Source organism: Chroicocephalus ridibundus, chromosome 8, assembly GCF_963924245.1.
Source record: "Chroicocephalus ridibundus chromosome 8, bChrRid1.1, whole genome shotgun sequence".
Classification (NCBI taxonomy): domain Eukaryota; kingdom Metazoa; phylum Chordata; class Aves; order Charadriiformes; family Laridae; genus Chroicocephalus; species Chroicocephalus ridibundus.
In genome coordinates, this window is record NC_086291.1 from 8,173,516 (window position 1) to 8,192,657 (window position 19,142).

General features: G+C 41.1%; 1 protein-coding gene across 5 annotated transcripts in view; it reads right to left on the reverse strand.

Annotated features, from left to right (window-relative positions):
• ELAVL4 (ELAV like RNA binding protein 4) overlaps positions 1-19,142 on the reverse strand; it is a 66,784-nt gene that overhangs the window by 24,048 nt on the left and 23,594 nt on the right. The window lies entirely within an intron of this gene.

The window sequence follows — 19,142 nt, forward strand, 5'->3', positions numbered from 1 at the left end:
ACTCTCTACTGCATGTACTCAAAGGGTAACATTTCTTTGGACGCAATCTGGCAGCACGAAGCAAGCAGCTGGACCTCTCAGTGGGATCCCACACAGACACTGAAGTTCATTCCCATGCTACACTTCCCAGGAACCGCACCGTAAATAGTAAATATTTTCTGTGATTTGGAATCCAATAATTCATCACATGCTGCGATTCAGTAGGGCAGGCGAGAGATATTTCTAGATGATCCTAAAACAACACCTTGTTATATCACTATTACCATTGCTCTTTCTGAATGTTTTATCTAGCCTGCAGAAAATGCGTAGCAGACCTCCTACGATCTGGTAAAGAACAGGTCTAAAAGGGAGCGATAATAGGGTTAAAAACAATGAAGGACTTAACAGCCTTAAAAAAAGAAACACACACAAAGCCAAGCCCAAGCTGGTAACATACATATTTCATGTTTTAGAAGGCTCCATTTCAGAGAGCTGAAAATCACCAAGATTAAAACAAACCATGGGAAAGAATATGGAAAAATCAATATACTCTGTTTATAACATTTATCCATACATCCAAAAACCTGCAACGATGAAAAAGGTGATGCCAGTTAAAAACCTTTACTTCCTTTGTAAGCCAGTCTGCTTCGGCCAATTCCATATTTAAATTAAGAGACAAAGGGAAAACACACAGAAGCCAGTGTAAGTTAGAACAGAAAAATCATAGGAAACAAAAAAACCGAATAAAAGTCTCTGGCTAGTAAAGGTCAGAATAACAAAAGGTTTTTTTATAGCTTACAGAAAAAAAGATCCCTTAACACTCACACTGACTCATCAGCAGGTAGTAATAGTAACAGTACAGAGAAAACAGATGTGTTATGTACACCTGAAGCAGTTATATATGGGAAGTTCTAACTACCAACTCGGGTGGATGTTAAACAGGAGCACCTAAAATTATACATGTTTAAATGAGATGATCCAGATTACTTGCACAGAACAGACTCCAAAAAAAAGGGGCAAATGGCTCTCTTGCAATTTTCAGTCATTCTTACAGCACTGAACAAATTCCAGGCGCCTGGAGGAAAGACAATTTTGCACTGAAATTCAAACAGGAAGGACTGGATGACCCAAGTAATTACAGGTCCAGTTTAATGCTGAGCAAGACAAAATTACAGAATATTTGATACTGGGCTCCAATAATAAAGAATTAGAGAGGGGTAATAAAATCAATGTCAATCAAATTAGGTCTATGGAAAATAGATTCTGTCAAACTAAACTGACATCCTTCTTGATGAAATTACAAGTTTGACTTAAATTTTAAGAATGTCAATTTAATAGCACTGATATATTTGGCCTTCTATAAAGCCCTTTACTTGGTACCGCTTATTAATTGACTAAAACAAAATTAACATGGTACACATTAAATGGATTAAAAAAATAATCAGCTAACAGATCTCTAACGGAATTGTGAATAGGAAATCACCAGAAAGATGTTTTCCTAAAGGTGTCTCAGGAAACAGGTCTTGGCCCTATGCTGTTTATTTCCATCGAGGAGTGGAAAAAACCAAGCTCCTTGCTCCTGAAGATCGACTGCAGAAAGATGGGATGAAAGGAGAAGAACAAAGAGGACAGAGCAAAGGTACAAAGCAATTTAAGCGCCTCAGTAAACTACAAATACCTACATTTAGATAGCACATGCCCAAGATTACGTCCCAACAAGCCAAGAACCATGGCATATTTTCCAAATAGGAAATTAAGGACAGAGTGTTACGGATCATCAACCTCATCTCAAGCTTGCAATGCTGCCAAAAGGGTTAAAACAATTCCTCTTGGCATAAAAGCCACGCACTCAAAAAGGAGAAAGACAAATTGCTGCTTCTGATGCGTCTGCGTGCTTCGGTGCCAAAGCGCGGTGCCCAGCCCCGGTGTACGTGCTTCAAGAGAGATACCCATGCATGAGAATAGGCTGTAAGACTGAAAAACTCTTTCTAGTGAAAGATGGGGGTCAATCTGTCTACCTGATCAAAAAAGGTTAAGCTGAACCTTAACAGTACTACATTAGTACTCACCTGAAACACAGACTATTTTTTCTTTTAATAGCGTCTGTCCAGCAGATAAAAACACTGAGTTATGTATCCCAAGTCCCATTGCCTGGTGGTTGAAACAAGGGATACCAGACTAGAAACGATAAAGCAATGCTGTTTTCCCAGGGAAGGCATTTGTTCTGTTTTTGACATTGAAGGTGACATTATTCTAACCACCTACCAACCATTTGTCAGCTCTTCTACCCCTGGAAATTCTGGAAGTTCAGATTTTTTTTTTCCTGAAAGCTACGCTCTAGCTCAAGCAGGAATTAATCCAGGGAAGGTTTTAGCGAGATGTGTTAAGTGCTCAGTAGTCTCTTCTGCTCTGAAGCTCTACAAATACGCTGTTCCTGCTGGTGTTCTCCATACAGCTCCTACTGCGATCATTCCCAGAAGGAAAGGAGAAGTACGCTACTTTCTCAGGCAAGTTTGGAGCCTTCCTATCGCTGGAAACTATTCTAGAAAGCAACATATAAAAGAGCATAACTTTGAATTGCTCACCTGTGACCGGATAAGTTAAAAAAGCTTTTAAAATACCTTTTCCTTGAAAATAAATTACACTGGAATGCAAAGTTGCATTAAAGGACTATGGTCCCCACTATGAAGTCCCTCATGAAAACAAGCATAGATTAGGATAGCAACAATGCAAACTGCCTTAAATCATGGTTTTGTTGTCTCCTGCCCAAATGTAAAACTTAATTAAAGCTGCCTGACAGCCATAACACGAATGCCACCGAGCACCGATGCTTTTCTGACACAATCCCTCCCTTCAGAAGTAGGCCATGTCTGACAGCTCATCTCATATTAGTCAGGCAGAAGCCGTCAGACAGTAACAGCCTTCAGTCACTCTGGGTTTGGGACCAAAAGATAAAATAACGCTTGCCGTGAGTTCTCCAAATCTCCTGGCTCCAGTTTTTACCTGTTCCAATCTCAGCAAACATTTAGGGAAGAAAATGGTGCCAGGGCGAGGAGCTTCTCTCTATTGAAGCATCTGAGCTCAGCCTGCTGTCCACCCGTGACTCTTCCAAGCAGACTTGCACATGCTCTTCAACCTTCACCAACAACTCCCATGAATGAGGGATGTTCCTAATAAATACCACCTACAGATGGCTGGCAAGGAAAGCCGAAAGCAAGTCTCTCTTGCAAGAGAGACACTCATCATGCTTTCCATCTTCTAAATAACAGTAACAGAAGAGACCGACTAACATTCAGGGTAAGCCCTGCTCCAGCTGGTAGTCCCATTTCAGAGCACAACCCTGTGAGCCTCCAAACCATTTCAGAAGTGTTTTAAAACACATTCCTGGAAGGACAAAGAATGACTGAGAGTCGTACGAAAAGCTGTATGAAGTAAGGCCTTCTGGAGAAGGTTACATCAATGCCCTTGGAAGATACATTCAACATGTACAAGGAGGGTCAAGTGAATTTCTTCATTTTTTTTGTTTGTTTCTATGACAGTTACCAAATAGAGCTGTTTACCTGAAGAAGGGGATAAGCTGTAGAGAGAAGATTCAAATCAAGGGAAAGTGAGATTTGATTATGAGACCAGTTCAAACCCTGCTCCTTGTCCAATGCTTTTTTTTTTTAATACCAGTAACATCAGTCTCATTCACCCTCCATCCCTTCACGAAGGGGAAGCACCTGCTCTCGGCCCAGCCATGCACACTGCAGTCATGGGAGAAGCAAACCAGGGGGGAAGCAGCTTTGCGCAGGGTGCTCCTAGGACCAAACAATTAAGTCGAGACTGTCACAATTCACTGTAATCCAACTATGAAGGTAACTTATTCTGTGCTTAGTGCAGTTCTTTATCACAGCACCCATTTAGTCTACAGCTCATTTCAAATACAGACACCTTATATTCATACAGACTAGGATTTAACACGTTGTCCACGATTAGCAAGAAAGCATCCTTCCATTATAATTTAACTACCACTTTTGCAAGAATTTAGGGAAAAACATGTAGTCTTTCTCAAAGGAAAAAAACAAGAGACAGATGAGTAGTAAATAGCTTGGTTTATGCCTTTTGCAGCAAGGTGACTGCGTACAAGTTTTTTTTTGGAAGCCTTCCATCAAATTACTGTACTTCAGGTGCCCTTGTTAGTTCTTTTGAGAACTTTCCTTCTAGATTGGGAAAAGTCAGCTGTATTTAAATGCAATCCAGTCTAGAGCCCCAGATATGCTTTGATGCTACAGTGCACCTACAATTAAGGAGCATGACTTTTCCTTGGTTAAAAATAGCCATCAGTAGATTCTTCTTAAGGCCCTACATGAGAGCAAAGCCAGGTTCCAGACTCCCATGGAATACCCTTACAAACAGATCCCCTCCTAAAAAACATGTTTGTAGTTTCACAACAAGTAAACAAGCAAATCTAAACCCAAACATCCAGGAAAATCCCTCTGTTCCATAGGCTGAAGCCTAGCTCTAGCCAGAGCACCTATAAAGGCATACATGCTGACACAAACCTGCTCAGATGGGACAGGGTTCCTCAAGCAAACTCTCCCCTTAAGGCATCGCAGCCCTGATCCCTAAATAGCAAAGGCTGGGCCCTCCCCATAGGAAATCGGCAGGGAGAAAATTCCTATCACTGCCTTAATCCTGGCAGTGCCAGAGAGACTCAAATAAAAGCTCATTTGCACAGGAGACAGGTCTTTTTGGGGGGCTCTGGGGAGTCACGAGTTGCACGACAAGCTCCCACGAGAGCTCTACGCACACAGGATTTAATATAGCCCAGTCCAAGTAGAAGGGGCTTCTTTGCACCAGGCCTTCTCCAACAGAGATGCCGCTACATGATTAAAAAAATCCCCCAAAGGAAGCCCTTGCAAACGGCATGCTACATCCCACGTGAAACTCTCCCTCAGGGAGAGGATATGAGGAAAAATGAACCAGACATACAGACACCACTCACTCAATTTTAATATCTGAATGGGAAGTGCCAGATACCATGACAACAAGCGAGAAAAATAAAAGGGAAATAAAAAAGGTGTTGCCCAAAATGTGAAACAAATCTTCTAAGTGTAGCTAAAGTGATCAAACCACCAGTGCTAGCGAGGTAACTGCGACCCCTGGACCTCCACATCTGTTTGTAAGAAAACCACCAGGACCTGGACACAGTGACCTCAGGAAAAAAAGCAAGACCCCCAAAAACCAACTGCAAGCTCCCCACAAGAGAAAGCAAGGTCATTAGAAAGCCTGACTTCACCAGGCAGTGCCAGAGAAGGTTACATGAGTTCTGTCCTCCTCTGTAGTTTTGACAAATCCCTTAATGCAAGATAGTGTAATTTAGTGTCTTGATTTTCAGAGATGCAGAAGCAGTAGCAGTTCTCATGTAAATTAAACACCAATTGACAGTAGCTGCTATCCCTCAAAATTAGACACAGTAACGCTTCTCCTTCTGGAGTAGCCCCAACATCCATCCAGAAAACAGGACAAGATGGAGCATGCTTTGACAGAGCCTGCTGCTGCCCCAGCACCACTACATCCTTCCGAAAATCCTACTCCCACAGAAATTTGAAGATGACTTTCAAAATCATGCAATTACACCATTTTAAAGTTGACTACACCAGCAATATAGAACATGCCTACTCTTGCAAATAGTGCCTTACAGTCTATTAAAGGCTTCTAGTATTTCAGATGTTCTGCATCTCACCCGAAACAAAACTTTGCTCTTACCTGCATACTACACAGAGTTTTAACAAAGTCAGCTGTGTAATTACTGTACTTGAGGACGTGGACTAATCTGCATGCAAAGCGTAAGTGGCAGTTTGAGACAGATGCTGCTGACTTGGCTGGAGTCTTCTGCAGTTCCCATTACGATAGCACGGAAGCTATTTTATCTCTGTAACGCACCTTTCCTCACAAACACCACCGAGGAAAGCACATTTATTCCTATTTTAGAGAAGGGAAACTGAAAGGCATCGAGATTTCCAGGGTGAACTTGGATGGAGTAACACAGTCACTAAAAACAGGGACCTAAAACTGCATGTCCCCCACCCTCAGACAGTAACCTTATTATGGGACCATTGTGAGTTGTGCTGGGCTGGAGACAGCTTGTAAACAACACGCACATTTCATGCTGCAGAATATATTATCCTCCTCTTTCTTTTTTCCTTTTCCTGCCTCTATCAAGTTTCTTTAAATGTAAAGCCTGATTGTAAGCATGGGTGACTTCATACACAAGCAACTGATTACGTATGTTTTCAGGAGCTACCACTCCTGACATAGGTAAGACAGCTGAGTTCCATTTGTGATCAAATACTTGGATTCCCCCCTCCTCCAGTCAACATCTCCTGCTTCCCTTCTTTTCATCTTCTCCTCCCCCTTCCTTCAAGGAGCACACAGCCTCTGAATTAGCAGCTGTTCCGAGAAGAGCAAGGCCGCTCTCCTCCCCGCTTTGTCCCAGAAGAGAACAGGGACTGTACTATAAAAATCCAGTGTTCTGGGGACAGGCATGAATGGACAAGAAACAGTCATGACTTGTCTATCCTGAACAGTAAATTCAATGCTGGAGAATAGATGAATTAAAACACAAGAACACAGACATTAGAAACAAACAGGCTAAGTTAAAACAATATTCAGCAAGAAAAAAATGAAAACAAATAGAGCCAGAAAAAAAAAAAGCCTTGAAAGACATACCAGCACATACAGCACATACGAAGTGGTAAGCAGCAGTGTGGAAAGAAGTCTGCCATGGGAATTAGAGAAGTCACTGCATTACTTAAAGCACACAGTATGTTGCAGGAAGCCTTTCACATCCCATAGAGAGGAGATGCAGCATTGCTGGACCAGCGATACATAAAGATGCTGCACTCAACTAGAACAAGAAATGCATGTACTGAGATAAGGAAAGCAGCAAACTGAAGGCAAATTTCAGCAGCCACCAGGTTTTTAAGACAGGAATGACTTAAAATGCCAGATTAGAAGTGTCCAGTGTTAAAATCCCTTGGTTAAATTCTGACTAAAAGGAGATGCAAAAGGCTATAGATACTTCAGATGCGTAAAGATGATGAATGAAAGTGAAATGTTAGAAGTATGCTACTTAACACTGTTACTCATAAGAGAGGATGAAATTAAAAGAGGGTAAAAAAAATTATACGGTCTGAAATTGAAAAGGTATTCCAACAGTGAGAACCAGCAGGTCATGGAAGAGGTACATGTGCTTCATGACAGCAGACTTATCCTCCCCCCCTGCACCCCATCCCAAATGCTGGTATTTCTGAAATTTAGAAAGCAGAAGGCAACTAAAAACTTCAGTACTGAACAACAGAGCAGAAACTCAAAGCAAACCAAAAGAAATGGGGTGATTTTTCACTGTTCAGGTTTCAACCAAAGGGACAGTAAGTTCAGATCACAGTGATCCCACGTGCACAGTTCTGGTGCAAACGTACTAAACGCCTGCACAAAAGAGTGATGCCAGGCACCCAGAGTCAAAGTTTATGAGAAAACCCACTATTCTAGAAGATCATGGTAGCAAGCAGTGGAGTGATGGAGAAAGGCAGAAGGACAGAACCCTGCCAGAGCCTGTGCACTGACCAAGGTTCCCACTCCCACGATGGGCCAGAGAACTGTGTCAGCAGAGGGAAAAGTCTTAACAAAGTAACATGGACCTCGGCTTATAAGAGAGATTTTTGTTAAGAGACCGAGAACATGCTTTCTCACCAAGAACTACGCAAGAAGAGAAACTAGGAAAGGAAAGGCACAGCTGAGATACGAAAATCCAGTGCGTCCTCAAACCTGGGAACGTTTTATGTGGAAGCAGTGGCAGTAACACCTCCAGCCTAAAGGAAGTGGCAGAGGCACCAAAAATGGTAGAAGAAACAAGGGTTTATTTTGCAAAACAAAAATACTAAGTAAGATATAACACTACACTGCAGCAGCAGTATCTGAAACCTGGCTGACTGCAAATTCAAAAAGCCCCGGTAATTTTGTCATTAAATGATTTAATTCGGCAACATTTAGGGTTTTGTATCTCAGCCTCTGTCAAACAACAAAAAACAAAAGCCATCACAACACTAAGAAATTTCACAGTAATTCTGAACAATGACTCAGAATACCTATTCTGTCTCAAACAGACTACTAATTAAACTCTTTGAGCTCTACTAACCAGTTTTTTCAATGCACAGAGGAAAGTCATTTATTACAGACCAGAATACAAAATCTAATATTAACAACACAACCTGCGTCTGCAGCATTTTTAATCTGATCAGCGAAAACATAAATAAAAGCTGCAACCTGACAGCTAAGAAGGTTAATCCGTAATAGTTAGATTTACATAGATTACGTTACACAGCATCTGGAAAGATGCTGAGAAAAGTAAAGACACTTTATCATATTCTAAAATGTGCTACCTATAAAAATTTTGCTATCCATCAACACTTAGACTGCAGCAAGCCTACTTAAATTTGCTTCAACTTTAAGACAGAACTTTCAAGAATTTTAAAACAAGAGCAGGAATTTTTAGGAGGTACCTCAAATGTTCATAGTATTCCTTTTAGGTACTTGCAGGTAATAGAAGTAATAAAAGGAAAACTGCTTAAAGGAGAAAATATTATGACTTTGTTGTGTGCACGTACTACCTAGTTCTATCACTTAAATTTCTTGATAATTTTGTTGAAAAGAATATTAGCATGAATACGCTCCAATTTTTTTTCCAGACTGAAGAGCAAGTCTTTTCCTTTAAAAGGTGGCAGATTTCATCTCTATCAGGCAACAGCTTTTCCTATGACAATACCCACATGTACAGCACTGGACATACTATGTGTGGAGGTCGCGGCAAGCCTTTCTTGCTGGATGACCACCATGGCAAACAGCACAGGTTTTATGATAACACTACTCTTGTGAAAAGGCTTTTCACAATATTAAACATATAGGCAGTAAACAGAGGAGAGGGAAAACATGTGTGTTTTTCTTTCCTTTGTTTACAGTTTGGCAAAGCACCTGAACATACCTAACATGGAGCAAGTACCCCAATGCTACCCATCAACAAAAATCAAGGTAATACAGCGGCAACTCCAACACAGTAAAAAACATAAGGGCAAAAAACATTATCAGTCAAGCTCCCAAGCTGTTCGTGTTTGCGGTTAGGTTTTTTGTTTAAGACAGAGTGGCTTCCAGAGCAGGAAAATATTTAAAGAAAAAGTAGAGAAATGGGAGAGAGATATGCATTGGAAAATAGAAGTGACACAGATACAGCATGTAGGAGAACAGAGGAGTCTAAAAAAGGAACTGCTGGAGAATACTTCTTCCTTGTTACATGCCCTATCTTATCATGCCCTACCTACCGTCCTCAGAACAGGGGAAAGTCAAAGCACCCCCTACATCTAACCAGCAGCATCCTGAGGAAGAGAAAGGCGGCCTCATTTTGTGGATCCTAGAATGCTGTAGCAAGAGAAAGCCTGTTGCTATCTAATTTAAGGTGCTTCAAAATGCCTGTCAGCACAGGCTATTATCCATACTGGGCAGTAGGCACATTAGCAGAAACCCCTCTACTACAGCAACAATTAATCAGACTGGGGATGCTGCCATTTGTTTGCTTGCAGGTGAGTATGACACAGCTTTTTGTCCATCTGCTTTCGCAACACCCCTTAAAAACTATCTAACTGAAAAAAGAGGCTGGACTCTTGTGAATAAAAATAATAAAAACATTCAGTTTTTTTCCCCCCTCAAGCTGATATCTTCTACTGATTAAACAGATGCTGTGAGAGTTGGAAGAACAGCAGTACTGGGTCGGAACAGAGGTCTGCCTAGTCTCCAGCAGCACCTGCAAGTCAGTAACTTGTGCTTAAAATCCTAGTGGGGACAAGTAGGAACATCTGCAAAGTCAGTGATGGATCCCGCTCAAGGAGAAGAGAGAACAGCAGCTTTGTCCAACAAAGCCCAGCAGTGAGTTTGCCAAAGCAGAGCCCGTGAGAAAAGTCAACGGAACAGAGTGGGACTTCAGTGACATGATGCTTCCTTCCCCTCTTACCCTACCCTTTTTAGGATCAAAGTCTCACGATGGGATGAGAGGGACCGCAAGATTGTGACACCACAGAAACGTGAAACCCTGCACCCAATCAAAACCTGTGTGAACAGGCAGGCAGAGATGCAGAAAGGCCAAGACACAAGCTGTACCACAAACGGTCTAAGAGTCAAATGCTGCGATACCCTAGTGACAACCGCAGGAATGAAGTACAGGACATGAAGAAGGATGCTGCTGAAATCCAAAGACGTATGCTTCTCTGCCGGCAGAGGCTGAGCATCAGAACAACTTCCAGTAGGCAGCGGATTACTGAGGAGGTTATCAACGCTGACTATAAGCACACAATTGCCACTGAGCTGCATACAAAGGCTGTTGGACTCCCAATGCAACCAGCAAGCACAACTATCCTTTAGGCAGGAGAAAAGATTAGATGGTGAGTAGCATTAAGGATCTGCACATGTAGAAAATGGTGGTAAATCCCCCTCTCCATACGTTCTTGACATAACATAACTAGACATTAATCCCTCCTAACCATAAGTCAAATTAAGATGACACCTTAAATTTCAAAGCATTGGGATTGAACCTCTGAAGTCTTCTGGAAGCAAAGCAGAAGGAAAGGATTTAATGCCTGGCAAGACCTCCAAGCAGTAGATATCCCAAAAGGAAACTTTCCCTTTGCAGAGGGCGTCTCACTTGAAAAGCAGATGGAAAACAGGTTGGCTTGATCATGTATGCAGGTTCCTCACTCAAGTCAGTCAGAATAACCCAAAAGCAGAAAAGATCTGAGGGACAGGTTCTGAGTGGATGGAATCTGACGAGGCAGTTTGTTTCATCAGTATAGGGGCTGCACATAAGCTGAGCTAGCAGAAGATATGGAGGGGAAAAAGATGGGAGTACTGAGGATATACGCTCCCCACGGGCAGCAGATCCCAATACTGATCTGAAGGTCTCAGGTTGACCATTCCCAGAAGTCAAGGTGAAGATGATCTTGCAGGGCTCTTCTGGCTGTAGAGAAAAAACACCTGCATGCTAGGAAGTCAACGAATGATGGATCATCTCTACAACAGGGAAGGAGCAAGAACTTCCTGGCTCACCAAGTCTGAGAAACAGCTACTGCAGACAGGTCAAATAGTCCCAGTCACAAATTTATTAATGCCATCTTAAAGCCAAGAAGAAACTCCTAATGCAGCATTGGTAAAAAGTAAAGCCTTGTGAAAAGGGACAGCAGGAGCAAGGCCAATTTCAAAACCTTTCACACTGGTTTTGCACAGGCCACTTATGTTCTTGGACAAGTTGTCTAGCAGCAGGCACAGGGGAGACAGGCAGCAGTGACAGCCGCAGCACAGCCATGCTGCTTGTTGGTATGACTGAAGAGCAGAAGGTCTTGAGTAGCAGGGAACGGATGAATGCTGGGAGACTCAACCTTGGAGCCCTAAGAAGTATCTCTCCATGTGCTGTCTACTACTGCCCCAAAAGACCCTGCCTCAGCTGGAAGATAGTGCATCATTAGTGGACACTGCTGCCAGTCTCCCAGAGCTTTTCTGGAACTCTCTCATTCCTTCTCCCCTTTCTCCTTGTCCTCCTTGGGCTAAAGGAAAGAAAGAAAAAGGGTTAGGGACAGAAGCAGCTGTGCACAAGGGCTGATGCACGCGGTCTGCGCTTGTAAAGGGAAGGGCAGAACAAAGCAAAAAGGACAGACAACATACACTCATAGAACTGTCTAGGTTGGAAGGGACCTTTCAGATCATCTAGTCCAACCATTAACCCAACTCTGACAAAAACCATCACTAAACCATAGAAGGTTCCACCAACATAGCTGTTTCACCTGGCTGTTTCCTGGTAGAGTTATCTTCAACACATGATATGAAAGACGGAAAGAAGGTCTCAGACTAAAAGGCCAGCAGACACTAAAAGCCGCATAAATAACCTTATACCTGGAAGTCACCGTTTCAGAGGTGTAACCGTGCTTGTGCTGTTGAGGAAAACCATACTGCTAATCCTTCCTCACTAGGCTTGACAGGAAGGTGATGTTATTTACTCAAACCAAGCAGTTAAAACTGTGAAGAATAAACTAAATATGCATGAAAGGCTTCAGAACCAGCTCAGGAGTGAAACTGCTGAAGTTAATTAGAAAGCTCTTTCACTGCGGCAGGGTCATGCCTACTTGCTTTCTGCCTATTTGCCCCAACGCTCATTTCAATTGCTTTTTTCCAATAATCAAGAAATCAGAATTCTTTTGTTCGCCAGTGCAGAGTATGCACCAGACAACTGCAGAGAGGCGATAATGAAAGTGACGGATGCAAATTTGACCATTTTCCTCAGCATTTAGAATAGACATCAAACCATACCAAACACATTTTAGAAATCCAGCACTAAGACACTCATTACTATTTCTGTGTTCCCTCCCCCACAGTGCTAATGAATTTAGTTCAGAGGCTTAATGCAAATGTTCGTTTAGATAATCAATATTTGGGGATCGTCTTGAATCTGCAGCCCTTAGAATACGATATGCAACACTGAAATTAGATTTATCTCTGCTCAAGAACAGAATACACTTCAGGAAATAAGAAGCTATAAAAATAAAATAACTAGGCCACCAAATTAAGATCAGCTTATCAAAGGTCTTCAGTGACATTCAGAGCCATATATTTAGTCTTTTAAAAATAATTCTAGATTTTAGGTTTAAAAGACTCAAACACGTCTGTTTTTCATGTCTTAATATTTTATTCTCTGCATGCAACCGAGGGTACCAAAGATTATAACCAAGAACTGAAGCATGCTCTGTATTCTCATTCACAGAAAGAATTTTCCTTTTTTCAGCTCTAAACCACGTTATTTTAGGCTTCTGCTTTTCTGGGCACTTGACTTTCAGCTGCGGTTACGCTATTCTGACCACTCTTTCCTCACAGCATTTTGAACACAAACTCAACACAAAGAAATAACTGCCATATAAGTCTCCCGTAACTACTAAAATTCACTTAATTTTGTATTATTTTTCAGACAAAAGTCTAGCAGATACTCTGCTGCATAAATATTTTTCCTATTTTAGCAAATGGCAAGTCTTGTGCTATCGTGGAAGCCAACTGCAGAAGACCGCACTGCTGCTTACCGAGATTCCCTATACAGCCAATTTGAGGGGCACTACTAAACGCGGCCTTTAAATGCAATCAAACCAAATGCCAGAATTATATTCACTTTGTAAGTGGTGAACACCACAGCACGTAAGTTTAGGAAAAAACCCTATTCCAAAGGATTTTGTTAATTCTCATCTACTAGTGGAGCAAAGCAACTGCTGCTAACACTCAGTCTAGTCTAACAAGATCTGTACCAAGTGATCAGAGGTCAGCAACTAGTTACCACTGCTTTACAGAGCATTACTGAAAACCCTTCCGAGTCAACAAGGGAATAAACTACCTCTACAAGGTATTTTTCTCCTAAACCCTCTTATTAGGTGGACTTATGCCATGAGGCATCAGTGTTTACACACTTTCTAAACAGTTTGTAAGTCTTATCTAACATAATCCCTGCATTCTATAATCCTATCTGTTTAATGTATTTTTAAGTGGGGAAAACCGCCGGCACCAGTAATATCTCAAAATGGAAGGCACTTTCAAAGCACAATCAGTGAATTGGACAACAAACATACAAGTAGTTTATGCCCAGATTAGACTTTCATTCATTCAGGATCAGGTAACTTAATGCTGGGTTTCACAGTAAGCTGTATTTATCTGCATATGGATCATATTTTTTTCTTCCAATAGCAAATACTTTTGGTATGCCCTTTTACAGAATTCCTACAGAAAACATACATAAAACACTGGTAGTCTTTGTATGTAAAATTTTTACTGAATGCATATTCTATCTGCAGCTTCCAAACATAAATAGCTGCAAACTATTTCCTTTGAATAAAAAGAAATATTTTCCCCCATAACAAAGCAGCACAATTTTACTAATATCTCTGCAATTTCCATCCGGAGTCTTTCAAATACAGACTTAACTGTGCAATGTTACCTATTGTCATGAACTGTAAGGGCCTTTTTCCTATAATTAGATTTAACCATTGATCCTGGTTTTGCTTCCTGTCTTTCCATTACTGTGAACTTTCTGAGTCCCACCTTGATCCCAAGGTGGACACCATGAGCTCTTGCTCATCTACTCATCAGGCACCAAACCCCCGACTGAAATACATAAAGCTTCGCTGCTGCCTGCTGCAAACACTGGACCAATCCTCGAAGGGGCCTGTTTACTAAGGAAAGTCTAAATAGTGTTTTCTACTACTACGCACTTGCCATCAGATTAAAGAGCTTCCCTCCTGGCGAGCCATACTGTTGGGGAACATGATCATACCTGGCTTCCTTCCCTCCTGCCACCTAGGGTCACCACCACAGCATGCAACTAATGGCTTCTGCTCCTGAGGATACACACCACCTCCACCCAACAGTTTAAAAACCATTACCCATTGCAGGTGCTAAAATTAAGGCTGCTTCATTAGGCCCCAAGTTTCAGGAAACACCAAGCATGCAACCTCTGAACAGCATGTCCCTGACGGAAACACCAGTTCAGCGCCACCATTCACTGGACACGCTTGGTTAAATAACAGCTGGGTCTTTGATTTTTACAGCAGCACCTTTTGGGTATGTGCTGGTAAACTGCTTGTTATACGGGGAGTTGAAAAGAAATAATTTTTCTAGAGGGCAGACAATACCAACCCAATGGAGCGTGGATGTAATTCCAGACCAGAAGGGGTTCATGGTAGCTCAGAGCACAGCAGAGCATCCTCCCCAGATTAGGAGTCTACTGGTTTCTTTGGAGAAATGAGCATTGAACACTGCTCACATGGAAGTTTTTTTTCCCTGTACTCTCTCATAACACTGCATTATTTCTGACTCTGCCATTTTGTTAGCTATTGGTTCTTGGATCATATGCTTGAACGTCCAAAGAGTAAGGAATGGACAATCCATAACTTCTAGAGGACTACAGGTAAAACAGTCAATATCTTTTTCTCTCCTAACATGTGAGAAGACACAGATGCTACTGCCTTTAGTCAATAGCTTGCCTGTCTTAACCTAAGTCTGCATCAGTCCTATTATATATACCTGAAATTAAAATGAAAGATGTAAATCTTTGTGCATAATCTTAAAGGAACTGCAAATTCAAAAGGAACAATTTAAAACCAGAGTTGCGTTTTGGGCAGAGGAGCAATGAAGTTCCTGATTATGCATGCAAAGAACATCAAATTGTACCACACAGCAGGAATATGCAAACTCTGTCATAAGTTAAGCGATGCACAGAAATCCTGTACCAATAAATATTCTGCTTTACAGTGCGCCTGGATCGTTTTAAGATATGAAAGATGATTTGAGATCCAAAGATTTTTAGATACTGATCATTTGAAGATTCAGAGATATAAATTCCTGTGTAGACTACAGGGAAATACAGTTCTTAAGAGCTCAGCTAAGGCCATCAAACCAATTAAAAAAAACCACAAACATCCTCTTCTCCCACACACAAACCGTATCAACAAGGACAACTCACTTGTCCAGCAGCAGTTTCAATGTCTGAGGGACACTACACTGACTGCATCTTTTGTTCGCAAACACAGTACAAAACAAGTTCAGCATTTCTTCTCAAAATTTTCTGATAAATTCAAGCCCTCTCCTTCCCCAAGTTAGGAAGATATTTATCACCGTCTGCCTTTGGGCAAAATAAGGAAGAAAGGAGCATCTGCAACATGATGTAGCGTAGCATCACTTGTAAGCACCAAGCCTCACACTCATCTGAAGCCATTGTCTTCCCCTGTGAAGTCACCTCCCTTCATCCAACACTGCTCTAAAATGTTTACGCCATTTAGGGTTTGTTTTTTTTTTTTTTAAACTCAAGTTCCTTCTCATTTTTTGAGAGCAGCTGATTAAACCTGAACAACTGGGTTGTTGGACGAAATATGCTGTAGCTATGAAATGGTACAGCAGGGACCAGTTTCACTGTTAATTTAAAATGCTAGAATTAATTAGGTAGTGTAAATGAAGAATTTAATAAGCACACTTTACAACCACAACTTCTGCTTTTATTAAACACCCCTGCCAAATGAAGGCAACGATCTTCAGTCTGTTTTTCCTTGTCTCATTCCCTTAAAATCTCTGCAGTGAAAAACTCCATTTTTTCTATTGCAACCCCTCCCCCATAATTAAAATGTATGCCTGACTTCCATCTCCTCTTTCAAGTCATTAGCATCTTTTAAAAATGCTACTGTATATCCTGCCTGTTCTGAGAAGCTACCAAACAAAACCAAAGTTTACAATTTTGGTTTTGAATACCAAATTAAAGGCTGTCTTAGAAGCTGTCATTCCTATTCAACTCAGCACAGTGTACTACCGAATTAGCATATTTTTTTTAGTAAAGGAATATGCTTGTTTAAACATGTGTCTTTCCAAAGCGAGGGGTAACATCACGAATCAATTTTCTTAAAAAACCCTACTACCGTTCTAAGACTGCAGAAAGACTTGGAGCAGCTGATTATTCCTGACATATACTGTTTAATCCACTTTAAAATTAATAAGAGTTCAGATTAAACAGGATCCCTTTGAGAAAATTTGTAACAGACTTTGTTTAGCTTTGAACCCCTTGAAAAAAGTATTTTGGGAGCCTAAACACTATTTCACAACATCTATGCAATTCCTTGACAGGACAGGGGAAAATCAAATCTTTTACATGAACTAATTCAATCCTATCTAGCCTTAGAAATACATTCGAGATTTTCTAATATGGTTTTGCCAGGGTAACTATTTAATGACGATTTGGTTTATGACCTTTTCTGTTCTTCTTGAAGCAATCTCTCTCCGCAGTTAACTTTTTATTCTGGCTTTCTGTGATCTACCCGTTATTTTACCTTAGCAGGAAGGAGACAAACTTGCTATCTCTAAAGGCAACCTCTATTTTTAGTGGTAAGAGCTCCAACACTTGTTTAGAGGCATACTAAAAAAGTGTACACTTAGCTGAGATTTATTAACACACAAGATTTTGAACAGAAACCATGAAAAATCCCAAACCAGACAAAACCTAAATTGTTTCAGACCTTCACCAGTTCAGCAAAAATAGCTTAAGAATTTACTGTTTCTTCTGCAAGACAGCATTCACTGTCAAAAAAACCTACATTGATTTTTAATAAGAAAAAAAGCAGAGAACCCCTGAAAGCCAGTCATAATTCTGTAACAGCTTACTGACATACTTCCACCCCTCCTCTCCCAAAAAAAGCCCAACACATAAAACCCCAGAAAGCCTAATGAAGAACACACTTAGATGACAATCTGTAAAGATGAGCTGGGTATGACCTCAGTGCATTTCCATTTTGTTACTCTCAATGTTCTAAGGACCTTTAACAACATGGACTGCTTCTGGCTGAGGACTGCATTCGATTTACTAGCTCTGAATTCAATGTGAGGAACGAACACGCATCCTAGAATTTAGTAATGTTGCACAATGCCTTGATAACAGGCCCTAAAACCTTGGCAGATTAAATTCTGTTTTCAAAAATGGCAGAGAGGCTTTGGAGGACAATTCTTCTTTTGTGAATATGGTTCTTTTGTACTTGTATCACTTTTTAAAACAACATGTAGGCTCCTCAATCACTTAGGCATGATGTTCTCAAAGCGTCTATGTTTTTTTTAAAGAATCATTCCTTTACAGTACTTTACTGATCAAAGATTTATGCACTTTGTATGGAAAGAAAAAGCATAGGCAAGAAACCACCCAAGAATATGTCAGAAGATCATATCGCAAACTCCTCACATCTTCAAAAACAGAGACAAAAGCCTGGAGATGGAATGAAACAAAGAACACTGTTCCTAGCCGATGAAGTAATGGCTCTCCGTCCAAGGACAGCCAATTTTCTATGAAAACAACACTGAGTATCTAAACTCTTGGAATTATATTGCAAAGAAATCACGATGAATTTGAGGGATACAGGAAGCAAAAGAGCGCATGAAACACAGGACCTACCATGATCTAAATTCAAGCTAAGCACACTAGATTCCTGCAGATGAGGGATCGGTGTTCACTTCTGTCCGAAATAACTGAAGTGACCTCCAACTTAATTTCTCAGATTATTTTCAGACTAAAAGAAAAACAATGGTCTGGAGCTAAACTGGTCCGGTGGCAGATATCAAAGGTGGTATGTCACACTGGGATACTGGGCCAGCTGTGCTTATAAAAGAAGAGGACCGGTTATTTGGATGGAACTTTTTGGAGTGAGAGCTTAAAACAATTTGTTTTTCTTTAAGTAGAAAAAAGTAAAGAATAAGAGTCAATTCCATTTTTCAATCTTCTTCCTTTTAATATCCCTGAAGCTGTGTCCCAATCAGAAGATATACTGAGATAGATACATCATGGTCAACGTGCTAAAGAACGCTCTGCTGGACTACACTTCTGAGGACTTGAGCTGCCCTGCAGCTACTGCCATTTGTTATGTGCCTTGTGTTCAACCAGAACATTGCTATATGTCAGGAAGTAAATAAAAAAAGAAGCATTGCATGTTTAAAAGCACTATGCAGATCATCCTAATGCTGCCAATACAACGGCTGCTAGGCTGCTATGGAAGTAGGTATGAAGCTTTGTATTTTAATTCCTCATCTTTACACGGTGTCTCTTTCCACAGAGCGCACGCCCAAGTTGCCAGGAGAGCATCCGAGAGAGGAGACAGCTCGTTTTCTGGAACCCTTTCCTTCCCAAAGCTGCTGCTCTGTGCTAAACATAACAGCTCTGGTGATGCACTGAACAGCAGTGAAATTTCAGCTGTTCCCCACCTACGGTGCGAGTAGACACACAACCTATAAAACTAACCTACAAAGCAAGCTATAAAAGCTGATTGTTCACCCCACTGTCTTCCGGTGCACCAGTGAATTCCTGGCAGCGAGGATTCAGAGCAGGCTCTGTAGGTGCACCTGCACCCTCTCCACACCTCCTCTAGCGACAGTGCAGACACCTCTTCTCTTTGAGGTAATATCTGTAATGGGAGGATTTTCTTATTCTGAAGACACCTACACCAACGGGTGTAACTTCATGCAGAAAAGGAACCATGGCAAATTCAAACATTTTCAGGTAACAGAGTTCATTAACCAATACCCACAAA